Raw genomic sequence first — 14,312 nt, forward strand, 5'->3', positions numbered from 1 at the left:
TAGAACCTTAGTGCTTTGGAACAAAGACTTAAAAATTGACAGGGATTGGGGGGGACGGGTCACGCTGGTGTCAAAAATGTGTCTTTTGCCATGCCCATGAAAATCCAACCAAATTTGGCCAAGTTATAAGCCTCTGAAAAATCGCAAATGGCACATACTCGGAAGAGGTTTGTTAGCATTTGGCAATGAAATTCTCTGAAGATTCCATCTGGACTATTCATGCTCCAGCCCAGGTTTTCATGAGTTGAGATGGACTTTCCCTACAGTTGTGCCTCCTGGCTGCCAGGGCCACTGTGGAACTAGCACCAGAACTGCTATCAGGGAGAATGTCTCTCCTGTGTTCACAATTTTCCTGCAACTGACCCCCAAGCAGCAAGGAAGAGGACCAGGAGGAAGCACCCTGACTGGAGTGCAGGGGGATGGGATGTGTGTGGAAGAGATACAGGGTGCGGGGAGAGATGCAGGAGCTTGGTGGGAGGAAAGAGAATCGGAGCCTGGAGAAGAAGGGCTGTAGGAGCTGAGGGGGATCAGAACAGGAGTGGGGGAATATAGGCAGAGAATGAGGATGGGCCAGGAGCAGAGGAAAGAGAACAGGGACAGGATTCGGGCAGGGGAAAATAGAAGCAGAGTGGGAAGACAGGGGCAGGAGTTGGGTGGGGTCACTAGCAAGAGCAAGGGGGGATAGCAGTAGGGGAGAAGAAAGGGGTAAGAATTGGGGTTGGGGGTGAAATAGGAGTAAAAGGGCACAGGGATGTTATATTCCAAAAATGTAAAAAAAAGTTTCATCATTATCAAAATACTTTGTTTCAATTTTTTTTGCCCCAAAATGAAATTGTCAAAATTGACATTCCTTGCAAAGTTTTGAATGAGGGGAAATGGCAGTTGCCAACAGAACAACATTCCATCTGAAAATTTTTGATCAGCTCTATTTCTGACTAAAGTGGTGATAGTCTCTATGGAATTACAAGCTATTATTATTGAGTTATGCTTGGTAAAACTGTACATATATATATGACAAAGGAGAAGACCTAATGCCTGAGCAAGTACATCTCTAGCTTGGCCAGTAGATGGCAGTTTTTCTGAATTGATTTGACAATTTCCTGTTTAGTAGGACTTTCTGGTTACAGGTAAAAAGCCGGGAAGCTTAGCACTCAGGACTGTCTTCTGTGCCAGTGTGTTATCAGCATGTGTTTATGCAGATAAACACACCACATCTATGCACCTCCTTTTTTTATTGCTGAATCTCTTTCAGCACGCAAAGAAAGCTTGCCCAATTATTATGTACAAAATGCCACACTATAAGTTTCAGAGTAGCAGCCGTGTTAGTCTGTATCCGCAAAAAGAACAGGAGGACTTGTGGCACCTTAGAGACTAACGAATTTATTTGAGCATGAGCTTTCGTGGGCAGCCCCACAAGTACTCCTGTTCCTTTTGCACACTGTAAGTGTACATGTCATTTTATAACTATAAAATTAAGACATACTCCCTGCACCAGAAAGCTTACATTCTGATTTCTACAGAAATCCAGAGATGGGACTTTTGAGTGTAAGGGCTGTTGAACTGTCTCCTCGGTCTGAGAAGCTATATTCTGATTGGTAATTGCATTGGAGGGATCATGACATCAGAGGGACAACATCACATGATTCCACGCAAAGAGGAATCATAGAATCAAACATGTATTCCAGTCATCCATTCAAGAATGAGAAACTCAGCTGGATGCCAGCTCCTGATTCAGGAGTCGCAGCCATGAGTGCAAAGTGGGTTTTTAAAAGGTAGGGTGACCAGACAGCAAATGTGAAAAATAGGGATGGGGAGGGGGGTAATAGGAGCCTATATAAGAAGAAGACCCAAAAATCGGGACTGTCCCTACAAAATCAGGACATCTGGTCACCCTATTAAAAGGTGCCAAATCACAATTACATTTTACCTCTACTGCACTATAGACAGGGGCCGCCCTGCAGTTACTAGCGCTCAGGTTTCTCAGTTACTCTTACAAAACACTGAAAGATCTGATATTTTTATTCCAGAGTCTGGTTACACATGTGGACCACATACAATAAAACCCTGAATTCTATTCCTCATGCAAAACCGTACAAGGATGAATCAGCCCCTGCAATCTCAATTACAGTACACAGAATGTTTGCTTAAAGGGAAGTTGTTCTATTAAAAACTGACTTCACTACAAGATGATTCTACCGCATACTAAAATAAAAGAGGAAGGCTGCTGTAAGCAGGAAAAAGTGAGGGTTTTCCTAATTAGATAAGGCATGTTGTCACAATGAGTACTGATGTTAATGCTGCTACTGTGCTGGTCTCAGTCTGCTGCTCAGTGAAATACTGTACACAAACTTCAAAGTAAGGCCACCCTTATGAATTATGGGGAGATGGATATGAGTTGCCCCACACTGTAGATCTGCTGCCTGTCATGGAGGCTTGGCACTGATTATTCTACCTCTGTTTTCATTCTAAATCAGAAGCTAGCCTGCAAGTTGACAGACGGGCATTAAATTACTGGGCCCTCGAAAGCGCAGAGTGCTTACTTTGTATATAAGCCTAGCTTTGGTTCAAAGTGACTCCCAGCATATCAGAACCGTTCGAAGAGACAGGATCTGTGCCAAAGAAGTGTACTTGCCTCATGACTCGAAGAACTGACAACCAAAACAACTTTCTTTTGTGAAATGTTGCTGTAAAGGATTCAACAAGCGATGCTACATGTTCCACCAGATGCACTTACTTCTGGAGCCCGAAGGAAACCACTCAGCTGTCAAACACTACCCCACGTTGGAATGGAAACCACACATACAAAGCAAAAAATGTAGACAGTGAACATACAAAGCTGGCTAAGAGACTGGGATAGAGGGACACCTTTCTATCTGCCTTTACCCCAGAGAGGACTTTTTTAAAATGCGGTGCTCAGATTACTATAAGATCAACTGTCAGGGTTGATTCAAGTTTACTAATGGCTTCAAGGAGGAGTGTAAGCAATAATCAGTAGAACAGTGACAGCAATAACACATTTAAACAAACAATTTGGCTAATGTAGCCAAACTCTGTAGCTCACGAGCTTGAAAAAAATAGTCAGACACATACAAAGAAATTTAAATGGAGATGAACACTCGTCTTATTTTGATCCCTGCGTGCCAGCAGAAATATATTTCTTGCCACTCACTTTCAATGCAAGAGATTTATTTGTAAAATGTCACAGCGAGCAGCAAATCTTCTGTAGCTGGATTCCCCTCCACCCACACATACCAGCAGCTCCACTAGTTGGGTATTAGCTAAAACAAACAAAAACAGGATATATTAGAATATGCCCCCATTCCCTAGAAATGCATACAGTATCTGCTACCCTAGTGCTTGCCTCATAAAACAACTGGGTTACAGAATGTGTCTAGGGATAACACAAACTGGGTCACTTTAGCAATCATAAAACCGTTCAACTAAAATATCTTGTTCGGGCACTGGGGGCCTTTCAAATGAAGGTATGATTGTAGCTCAGGTAGGCATGCCCGTGCTAGTTTTAATTTATTTAGCTAGCATCAGTAAGAGCAGTAGTGCAGGCATGGCAGCATGGGCTTCAGCACAGGCAAGCAACCAGAGTGCATACGCAGCACCCAGGCAGGCTTGTACTTGGGCACCTAACTCATACTAATCCCACTTGACCCCCTGGGTACATACTCGGGTGGCTAGCCTGAGCTACCGCAGTCATGCTACTATCTTTTAGTTCAAGCAGAACTAGCACATGCATGTCTACTCAGCCGGGAATTACACCTCCCAGCTGCAGTGTAGACATACCCTTACAGCAGCTTCCCAAAGCTGCCAACTGACTGATCTACAGGCCAGAATGGCTGGAATGCACAGTGCTCTGCTCACTCCCTCTCTGACCCCAGCAGAAACAGGAGGTCCCATTGATGACTGAGGGGAAGGAGATCAGCGCTAAAGGCAGTCCTCGGGCGCAGACTGGTAGAAAAGGAGGTCCTAGAAGGAGAGGACCTGAGACAACAGCAAATTATCATCTGATTCCTCCTGCCTTGGCCACACTCTTGGTATGCCACATGCCACTACACTCAGGGTGGCTTGGGGAATTGGTACACTGGAAATATTCTATTAGGTCTGCTTTTACCATCTTTAAGGCCCCATTAAGCCCCATTAAGCCACCAGGGCAACATACACTGGCTTTAGCAAGGGACAGACCTGGCTTCCTATCATATAGGGTCTGTTGCATATGGCTAAATCTGCCTGCAATGGATCTCTGATGGAGTGGAGAACCAGTGAGAGCCCAGGGGAGATGAGGAGAGCAAAGAACTGCTAGATATGACAGAGAGGCTAAGCAGATGTGGAGAATTCAACAAAAGCCGCTTATGAAAGGCTCATTGAGGACTCTACACTGCAAGCCTCAACCACTTTGCAGAATTCCACTCTGCAAGTCTGAAGCCACTTCTTGACTCTCGACAACTGACAAAAGTGTTTTTGAGTACTCACCAATATTTAGCAGTGACATGTATCTAATCTTGGGCATTTCCGGACACCGATCCATCATAACAATTGTATTATAAATTGCGTCCACCCTTCTTAGGGAGGCACTCAGGGTGCTGAACATTTAATAGCCATAATAGTAAACAACAATTAAACCATCTTTATACACACAGCACTGATGTGTCCAACATTATATTGGGTATTTAGCATTACTTTTTCTCGTTGCCAATCCACCATACTGAATATCTTTCATAGTTGCCTTTGCTCATTAGGATAATATTTATAGTACAGCAGTGTCAAATGGTAATTATCTCAGAAGCAGCCGCAAACAGTTTCTAAATGATAAAGTAGCAACTCTTCTAAGTTCTCCCTCCTTCCTTTGCAGTGTCTCCTCCAGAGAGCAGGGGGGTGTGCTTCCTTGTCACTCTTGCCACCCTAAGCAGTTAAAAGTTTTTTTTTCTTTTGCACCAGCATTTCTGCCTCACAAAAAATGAAACTGAATGACCTTTTTTAGACAGCAAGGACACCGACTTGCTCTCTACCCCTCCCCCAGTCTTTGCTGTGCCCTCTTTTTACCTTCAGTGGCAGAGGAAATCCATGCTGCAGTTTTTTTCTTGAGCAGCAGCAGCAGTTCTATGGCAACAGCAACTTGGAGGCAGTGATCCCTTGCATCTCTCACTTTCAGTTCCTTCAGTCAGCATACAGAGGCATGATTCGTTTGCACAGTATGTTAGCAAATACAATTTCAATGTACATTTTGCAAGTGAATTTGTTCTTTAGGATTGCCAAGATGTGTTTCCCAGCTAGCTAAATGTTGTTCTCACTAATGAAAGGCATTAGAGGAAATCAGAAAATTCCTTTAATGTATTTAGAATAAACCATTTATAACCATCTTCATCTGTGTTACATACTGAGCTTTCCCAGATTTAGTCATACATTTATGAAAAAGAAATTCTATCAGTTTTGGGTCCATAGCCAAAAGATAAAATATCATGTCCAAGTGAGGTACTGAAAGAGTTTTAAATATTGTGTGCATATACTGAATGAGTCTTTATTCACCACGACACCTATATGAGATCAGTGATTTAGTTGTGAAATTCCTGGAGGAAGAGAAGGTGAAAAGCCACACAAAGGTCTTGCAGTTTCAGACCAAGGTAAATTGTGCATCAGAGTATATTTGGAAATAATAATACAAGCTACAGAACATTACTTAGCAGAGAAATGAAATATTCCCTGACTGGGAGGCTACTGAACATCTACAGCCAGGAAACAGATTGGTTAGAAAGGGACATTTCCCAGGTTCCCCCACTTACAAATTAATCAAAAATGGGGTGCAAATAAATGCCAAATATGATAGCAAAAAAATCACTATATGAGACTCAAACACACATCACTAGAGGCTTTTAAAGGAAGCATTGTGACACACAGGAGATAAAGTAATTAATACATTTCTATAGTCCAATATGAATTGTCATTTCTGGTTCCTGCTGTGTAAGGAACAAAGGCTACTGGTTACTGCTGACGACTGGGACATGTTGTGCTAAAGTGCATGTCCGGGGTTAGCGCTAACGATTGCCACTGTAACAACTTGCTAACGCCCTAATTTGCTGCACCACTCCAAGTATTTTGTGCAAAAAGTTCTGCACACTATGAGACTATACCCTCTGATCTGCATAGCAGCATATGAGGTTTGAGAGACTGCATGGTTTTTTTCAGTTTTGTTTTCCTGGCTTCAAAGAAATATTTGGCATATGACTATATTAAAACTCTCAGCAAAAAGCTTCACATTATTGGATGATGAGTGTGGTCCAAAACTGAGCCATCAGAGCAGTTTATTATTTGACTTATGCTGTGCTCTTATGCTATATTTTGGTAATTAGTTTGTGAAACCGTCATCTGAATCATTTACAACAAACAAACACTGTTGTGTCCAAACAGTAGCTTTTTTCACAACACAACTCTATGACAACTATGTTCGTGCATCTACACTTACCAAACTGCTGAATCTGTATTAGTGCATTCTGGGAAAATCTGGGGCGCTATTACATAGTACCTGAGCTACAGATAGAGGGCCTGATTCTCCACTGCCTTGCACCTCATGTAATCATTTACACCTATTTGTTCGGGGACAGTCAGGACCACTGTGCCCAAAGGCCATGAACATAGTGTGGCACAAGTAGCACTCTAGAAAGTCCTACTGCGAGGACAGCTGGAAAGGAGGATTGGTCCCCAAAGGCATCTCTTGGCAGCCCTAATTACACTTCAAAAAACACCACATAAACCTACACCAGAAAGTTACATGAAGACAACTACTGAAAGCCTGGGAGAAACACTCTTAGTTCTGTGGACATGTTTACCACCACCTATGCCACTAACTGGTTAAAAAGATGTAATACAGACAGAGCCTAGATAGCATCTTTCATTCAAAGATCTCAAAGAGTTTTTATAAACATCAGATAATTAAGCCTCACAACGTCCCCTATTAATTGTTATTTGTTAATATTTAGATTGTGGTAGTACCTAAAGGCCCCACTCAGAACGGGGTGCTTCATTGGGCCAGACAGTGTAAGAATACACACATAAAAACATGATTTCTGTCCTGAACTGCTCACAATCTAAGAAATCCCTGTGAAGCAGAAAAGGATTGTTATTCCTATTTTATAAACCAGGTGAAACTGAGGTGCAGAGAGTTGAAATTACTCACCTGTAGTCTCCTAGTGAGTCTGTAACAGTGCCTGGAATAGAATTCAGGAGTTCTGATCCTCAGTCACCTGCTTTATCTACTACCTCACATTTTGTTAGAAAAATAAAGGCTCAACAGAAAACTTTGATCCTGTAGAAATGTAGGTTAGCCCTGATAATGGTGCATGTTTTGGCTCTGAATATACAGTTTGTTTACAGTTAATGATGCAGTGATCTGTCTTTGTTGTTAACATTTACTCATTGTGACAGGTCGTATAAACTCTGCAGTATACTCAGTGAGGGAAGTGAAATTGTCCTTCTAGAGGCTGGAAACTTTTGCTACACTTGGCTGACACATGAAGGACAAAACAAGCAAAGAATGCTTGCAATCCAGAGAGATGAATACCTTGTGTCATTTCTTTTCTGCCGGTTTTAAAGCTAATTTTTTTATGTTCTGACAATAAAAGCCTGGAAAGACATTTAAACCCTGAACTTTTCTATGCTGTGTTTTACCCGCTGATAAAGAGCTAGCCAGTTGTTCCTTTCAGCCTGACAGCAGTCTGATTAACCACTCACACTTACGTTGTTACTTATATAGCACCATAGTTAGTGAGATACTTTTCAGAGTAGCAGCCGTGTTAGTCTGTATTGGCAAAAAAAAAAAGGAGTACTTGTGGAACCTTAGAGACTAACAAATTTATTTGAGCATAAGCTTTTGTGAGCTACAGCTCACTTCATTGGATGCATTCAGTGGACACTTTTATTCTTTTATGGTGTAAATATATATTACTTTAAGAGCACACTCTATTTTAAAGATTTGATTTCATAATTAATATTGGGTATATAACCTACTATAACCAGAAGTCACACAAGACATTAAACTTCATAATATACAGAAATGTAACAAGATTTCATTTCTTCACTCAATAGTTGCCGTCAATTTTGTGTCTATAGAGTCTTGTGCTCAAATAAATTGGTTAGTCTCTAAGGTGCCACAAGTCCTCCTGTTCTTTTTGCGAATACAGACTAACACGGCTGCTACTCTGAAACATGTAAATTATTATAATTCTAATTACCAATGAACAATCAGTAGATTTCACCATTAGTAGGACAGAGTTGCATGGCTGCAGAACAAAGGAAAAAAGACCCCACACTAAAAGGAATCAATATCGTGAGCAGGCCCAGGCTGTAGCAATTGTTAGATAAGCAGCAGTAAATGTGACTACTTTGGTACAAACTGAAGTTCATAGAATATCAGGGTTGGAAGGGACCTCAGGAGGACATCTAGTCCAACCCCCCACTCAAAGCAAGACTAATCCCTAATTTTCTCCCCCCAGATCCCTAAAGGGCCCCCTCAAGGATTGAACTCACAACCCTGGGGTTAGCAGGCCAATGCTCAAACCACTGAGCTATCCCTCCCCCAAATTAATTTAAGTTGGCAATTATAATTTTGGGTATCACCTGGGGATGCCAAATTGAACAACCAAGAGAATAAATATATTACATGAAGGATTCAATTGTACTGACAACAAAACCAGGTCAATGTCAAGATTTTGGTGAAATTAATAAGTTCAAATTTACCTTTTCTCAGAATTTTTGAGGCAGCCCCCACTCTTATTTTTTGCAGACTGCTTCTGACAGATGTACAAGAAGTACAGTGTACCACTGTAGAGCAGAAGTGTTCCACTTGGCCTGCAGAATAAATGTAAATGCAGTACTCTTTCAGGATGTTAGCAGCAGCTGTCACTTGCTTAATTTTTCTAGCTTTCTTTCCTCTTGCATTGCAATCTAAAGGACAAACTCTGCCCTCAGACACATGCACACAACTCCCATTAACTAATTATACTTTGCACTCTAAAGCACGTTCCAATTCAGGATCTCAACATTCTTCACAAACATTTAATTTGCCCTCACAAAACCCCTGTAAGGGAGTTATTACTATCCCCACTTTACAGAAGAGGAAACTAAAGTGTATACAAAGAGCCAGTCCTGGTCCAGTTGAAACCAATGACAAAACCACTGACCTCAACAGTGCACTGTCAGCCCCTAAATGATTTGCCTAGGGCCACAACACAAGTGTGTGGCACAGTGGGGAATAGAGCCAACATTTCCCAACTCCCAGTCCAGGGCCTGAACCACCCAACTCTTTTCCTTTATTCTCTGGTGAGAATCTGAAGGGTAGAATTTGACCCCCAAATCAAACAGAGGATTCAAGGCATCCAGCTATTATTACAACTGTATCTCTCATGTCTACAGAACATCACATATATTTTACTAAAACACAGCATTTCAAAAGCATACTCCAGACGTACTGTAGATATTTTCCTTATTTAAGGAAGGAAAGGGTCGGAAGGAATTTTTCCTCCCAGGTCAGATTGGCAGAGACCCGGGGGAGGGGGGGACATGGGAAGGGGGTTGCCTTCCTTTGCAGCATGGAGCATGGATCACTTGCATGTGTAAAGTAAAGTAAATGGTGGATTCTCTGTAACTTGAAGTATTTATATTATGATTTGCGGAATTCAGTAACTCAGCCAATAAATAAGGGTTTATTACAGGAGTGGGTGGGTGAGGATCTGTGGCCTGCAACATGCAGGAGGTCAGACTAGATGATCATGATGGTCCTCTTTGACCTTTTTGACCATAGACTTCATGAGTCTATGAAGGCAGGACAGCCTGACTGGATTGGGGATGTGGATGTGGGAAGAAGGCTGGCACAATGACAGATCTGTTAATGTGAGGCCCAGTGCCGTGAGAAAGGCTCCTAGAATATTCCAAATATCTAATATAAATTGGAATAGATATTAGGTAAAATTTTCAAAAGTACCTATGTGATTTAGGAGCCTAAATCCCATTGACTTTTGCTTAGGAAGGCTCCTAAATCACTTAGTTGCATTTGAAGATGTTAACTATTAAGTCTAAAGCATAACTACTCAATGAGCTGAAATCAAAGAGCTCTCATTAACTTGTTTAGGACCCCACTGAACAAAGGATTTCAGTTTCATAGAGTTTAAGGCCACAAAGGACCAATAAATCATCTTGTCTGACCTGCTTTATATATCAGAGGCCATTAAATTTCACCAGTTGCCTTGGTGTCACAGATCCACAGGACCAGTACTACGCCTCCAGCTTTGGAACATCCTCTGGAAGGAACCCCTTCAATGTGCCAGACCCCCTAGGGATCTCATTCTTCCTCTAGGGTAAGACATGCAGCTTCACTGTCTCCTTAGACTGGACCTCTTCAGCACTTCTGCTTCACACCATGAGCTCTGTTCAGTGAATCCAATTGAGACAGGCTCTTGTTGGAGACTTGTGCATGCTTCAGCGATTAATACACCTCAGCAAGCGTTTACAGCGACACTAACAGCATTGTCAAAACAGTTGGGTTTCTTAGTCATCTGGAACTCAGCAAAGAAGTCCTTAGGTTAGCACAGAGAAATGAAGTTTAAAGCATAGACCAGCAGTCCCCAATGCCGTGCCTGCGAGTGCCATGGCACCCGCCAGGGCATTTATGTGCACCCGCTGTCAGGGCTGGCACCAAGGAACCAAGAGGAGAGGAGTGCATCCGCTGGAGAACCTGCCACCGAAATGCCGCAGCTGAGCGCTTCCAGCGGAGAAGCGTCGCCACCGAAATGCTGCCGAGAAGCGTCGCTGCCCGCCCACTCTTCTGCAGGCATGAACGTGCTCTTGGCCACAGAAAGGTTGGGGACCACTGGCATAGACCATCATGGTTAGCCCAGAGCCCAGCCCAGCTGTAGTGAATCCCATTGTTCAAGCACTGTCTATCTCTTAGTCTGACATCTTTGGTCAGTTCGCAGGTGCGAGCCCAAACTCCTTCCAGCAGCCAACTCTTATTCCCTACCTCACACCTCTCCAGTCCTTTGTTCTCAAGCCTGTGGTGAGGCAGGGAAATCCATATCACCCTGGGTCGTTAGTTGCTAGGTATCAATGGCCTGGTGACTGTATTTGCCATTGTCTTCTCAGGGGCTACACTCTGAAACCTGAATGGGGACTAATGCTCACACAACCAGGTGATATCCATATCCATGTCTCTTAGCCTGCCCTGAGAGCAAACAGTCCCAGTCCCTTTCCCAACTCTGGGTAACAATGCAGCATATAGGGAAAACAAAAGCACACCCAGGATTCATAAAAATATTACAGAAAATTCCCACTTCCTCACACTTGGGTATTTCAGTCTTCAGGAGACTAAACTATTGTGTACAGGCATAGAACGGGAGAGACTGAGGTGTCACCAATGCCTGAGGCCCCTGCAAGGGCAAGGAACTACAAAAGTTGGGGTTTCAAAAAGTGTAAAGTCCTGTCAACACAGAATGACAGGGCTGTAAGACACTGAACTTCTTCAAATAGACCGAATAGATTATAGACAAAGGTAGCTCGTGATATACTAAAATCATTGCTGAATGTGTATCCCATAGGAGTGAGGCTTAAAGTTGGACTGCAACAGTGAAGAAGCAGAGGCGCAGTTCATGTGTAAGTTGTTATTATTTAATTTGTTTTCATTGTGATTTCAATGAAACTGCACCAAGGTTACTCTAGCAGAGAATTTGGCCAAACTACTATATTGAGTTTGTGTGATGGATTTTTTTCCCCACACATGTTGCAAAAGGGTTAATAGGGGCGTGAGAAAGCAATTAATCAGTCCTGGGTGCACCTGGAGGGTAGGCCAGGCCTAAATAGAAATAAAGCCCAGATAAGGGACAGCAGGGTTTGTCTCCATAAAGTGCTGGGTGAGTCCAACCAGGGAGAGAAGACTGAGAGGAGAGGAGAGGAAGTGGGAAGTACCTTTTCTCTGCGAAACAGCCTCAAAAGAAGGTTGAGAAGGCAAAAGGGAAAAAGACCAGAGAGGCTTCTCCAGGGGCAAGTTGGAAGTCTGACTACTGATGTGCAGTTGTTCTTCAAGAAACCAACCTCTGTAGATGTTGAGTTCCATTCCTTGCTTTAGATGCTTTGTTAGTTACTTCAACTTGAATAAGTAAATGACTGGAAGTCCAATACTAAACTGCGGCCAAGTCACCTAGTCCATCTGTCATCCAGAGGTAATAAATAGCAACTTATATTGCCCATTTTCACTGTGATATCAGGTCCGCCAAGATTATCTGATGGGGAGACATCCTCTGTGACTACAAATACAATTGTGGCCAGGAGACTTAACATTGGTAGCACAGACAAAACTGTTACTTGGTGGCTCTTTTGCCTGGTGAGTTCTTGCATCCTGTCCCGAGGCAGGAGGCTTTGAGATGAGTGAGGTCTAGAATGGTTATTAATGTTTAAAGTTGTCTAGTAGGGATAGTTAAGAATTCTACAGAGTTAATAATCAATCCCAATGGGAGTCTAAGACTCTGGTGACAAAAACTGACCCTTTGGCACCTTTCTATGTGATAACTGACCAGTTATTTATCCAAATAGAAGAATAAATACGTATAATCCCAGGCAAGCCATAACTGCTGCCAAGCATTTTTTAAAATATTCAGATCAGATGTCAGAAAAAAAGAGAAATTGGCTGTGCTGTTCCCCCTAGAGATGCTGCTCAAACACGCTCTTCATGTCCACAAGTTCCAGAGTGCATTGCCAGTTACCTTTCTCTAGAAGAGACATAATGGCTACCAAACTGACAATCCTGAACTTTCTTTGACCAGATAGTGGTTTATCCGCCAGAGATGCAGAATGGCTTAAGAATCTCCTATTTTTTATTAATTTGGAAGTAATGGAAATAGAGTCTCTTCCTACTTTCATTTCGCGAAATGAAGACAGTGGCTTTTTTGGAAGGAGGGATTGGATTCCCTTGTACGTATGTATCTTTCTGATAAAGAGGATTCCTTTGAGAAGGGAACTGAGAGTTTGTTTTAGAAACCTAATTTTGTAGTCCCATCATAAAAAGCTCAGGACACATCTGTGGATAGCAGTGACCATCCAACGTGACGGAGTGAGAAAGCCTGTCTTCATTCTTTGGAAGCCCTCACAAACTCCTTAGTTTTAGGATTTTGCTGTAAAGAGCTGGGCTTCTGCAAAATAACTTGAGACCCAGATCTTCCATGGGTTATGCATGCCAAGAACAATGGCAGCATGCATCTTATGCTTGTGGTTGCTTGCAGTCTACAGGGACCTTCTATTCCCACTAATGTGCCAAAAGGCAGTTGAGCCCAATGGTGCTCAGTTCAAATGAGAAATAATCACCAAATCATATCAAAAATCAAAAGTCATCTAAATAGTTAATAGGGTGTGTGGGTCTGCATGTTAGAGCCATTCTGCCAAATCCTGCTCTCCCTGAAATCATTAGCAAAAAACCACCTTTTGACATCAATGGGAAGAGGATTGGGTCCAGTGCACTAAGGGGAGCAAAACTGGGCCCATAACTATCCATATTCAAAATTAATAACTTTGCTTATTTACACCTATTTTTCCAAATATAGCCAATGCATGAGCTTTCAAAGAAGTTTAGCTACCTGGAAAGTTTAAAGACATAGTAATCTCTGAGGTAGAGGCAGACACAGAGGCTCTGATTATTAGCTGGAAACATATATATATATATATTTTAATTACAAATTAAATTCTGCAGAAAATGATGACTTAATTCCTTGCTCCTCCCACCTGCCAGGGAAATCTTCTCACTTACCATGGGCCTATGGATTTTTAAGCCCTGATTATAACATTAAAATATACAGTTTTGTGGTTTCCTTACATCATAAATGTACAGTCTGCATATTTGGATTTGTCTAATTAAACTGAAAGAAATTGCATATTCAGCATTTTTAGCTTTCTCTAACAGTCCATTAGCTCTAACTACAAATCTAATTGTGTCTGTGGAATGTTTTAGGGTTCAACCAAGACCAGTGAGAGGCTGTCATCATCTGTCCTGTAACCTTGTGTGCCTTAAATGCTCTGATGCTGTAGCTCGGACACCAACAGCCAGCAGACAAGCATGCAGTTTCCTGAGTGTGTGTGTGCGTTGTGTAACCCTGATTCAGCACTCTAACCCCAGCAGCCTGCTTAACACAACAGCCCCACACTGTTAAACGTTAATGGAACATGGTTTATTTAAATATTTTTGGGTGTTTTCTACATTTTTAATGTATTGATTTCAATTACAACACAGAATACAAAGTGTACAGTGCTCACTTTATTCTTAATTACAAATA

This window comes from Lepidochelys olivacea (assembly GCF_965140295.1).
Source record: "Lepidochelys olivacea isolate rLepOli2 genome assembly, chromosome: 9".
Classification (NCBI taxonomy): domain Eukaryota; kingdom Metazoa; phylum Chordata; order Testudines; family Cheloniidae; genus Lepidochelys; species Lepidochelys olivacea.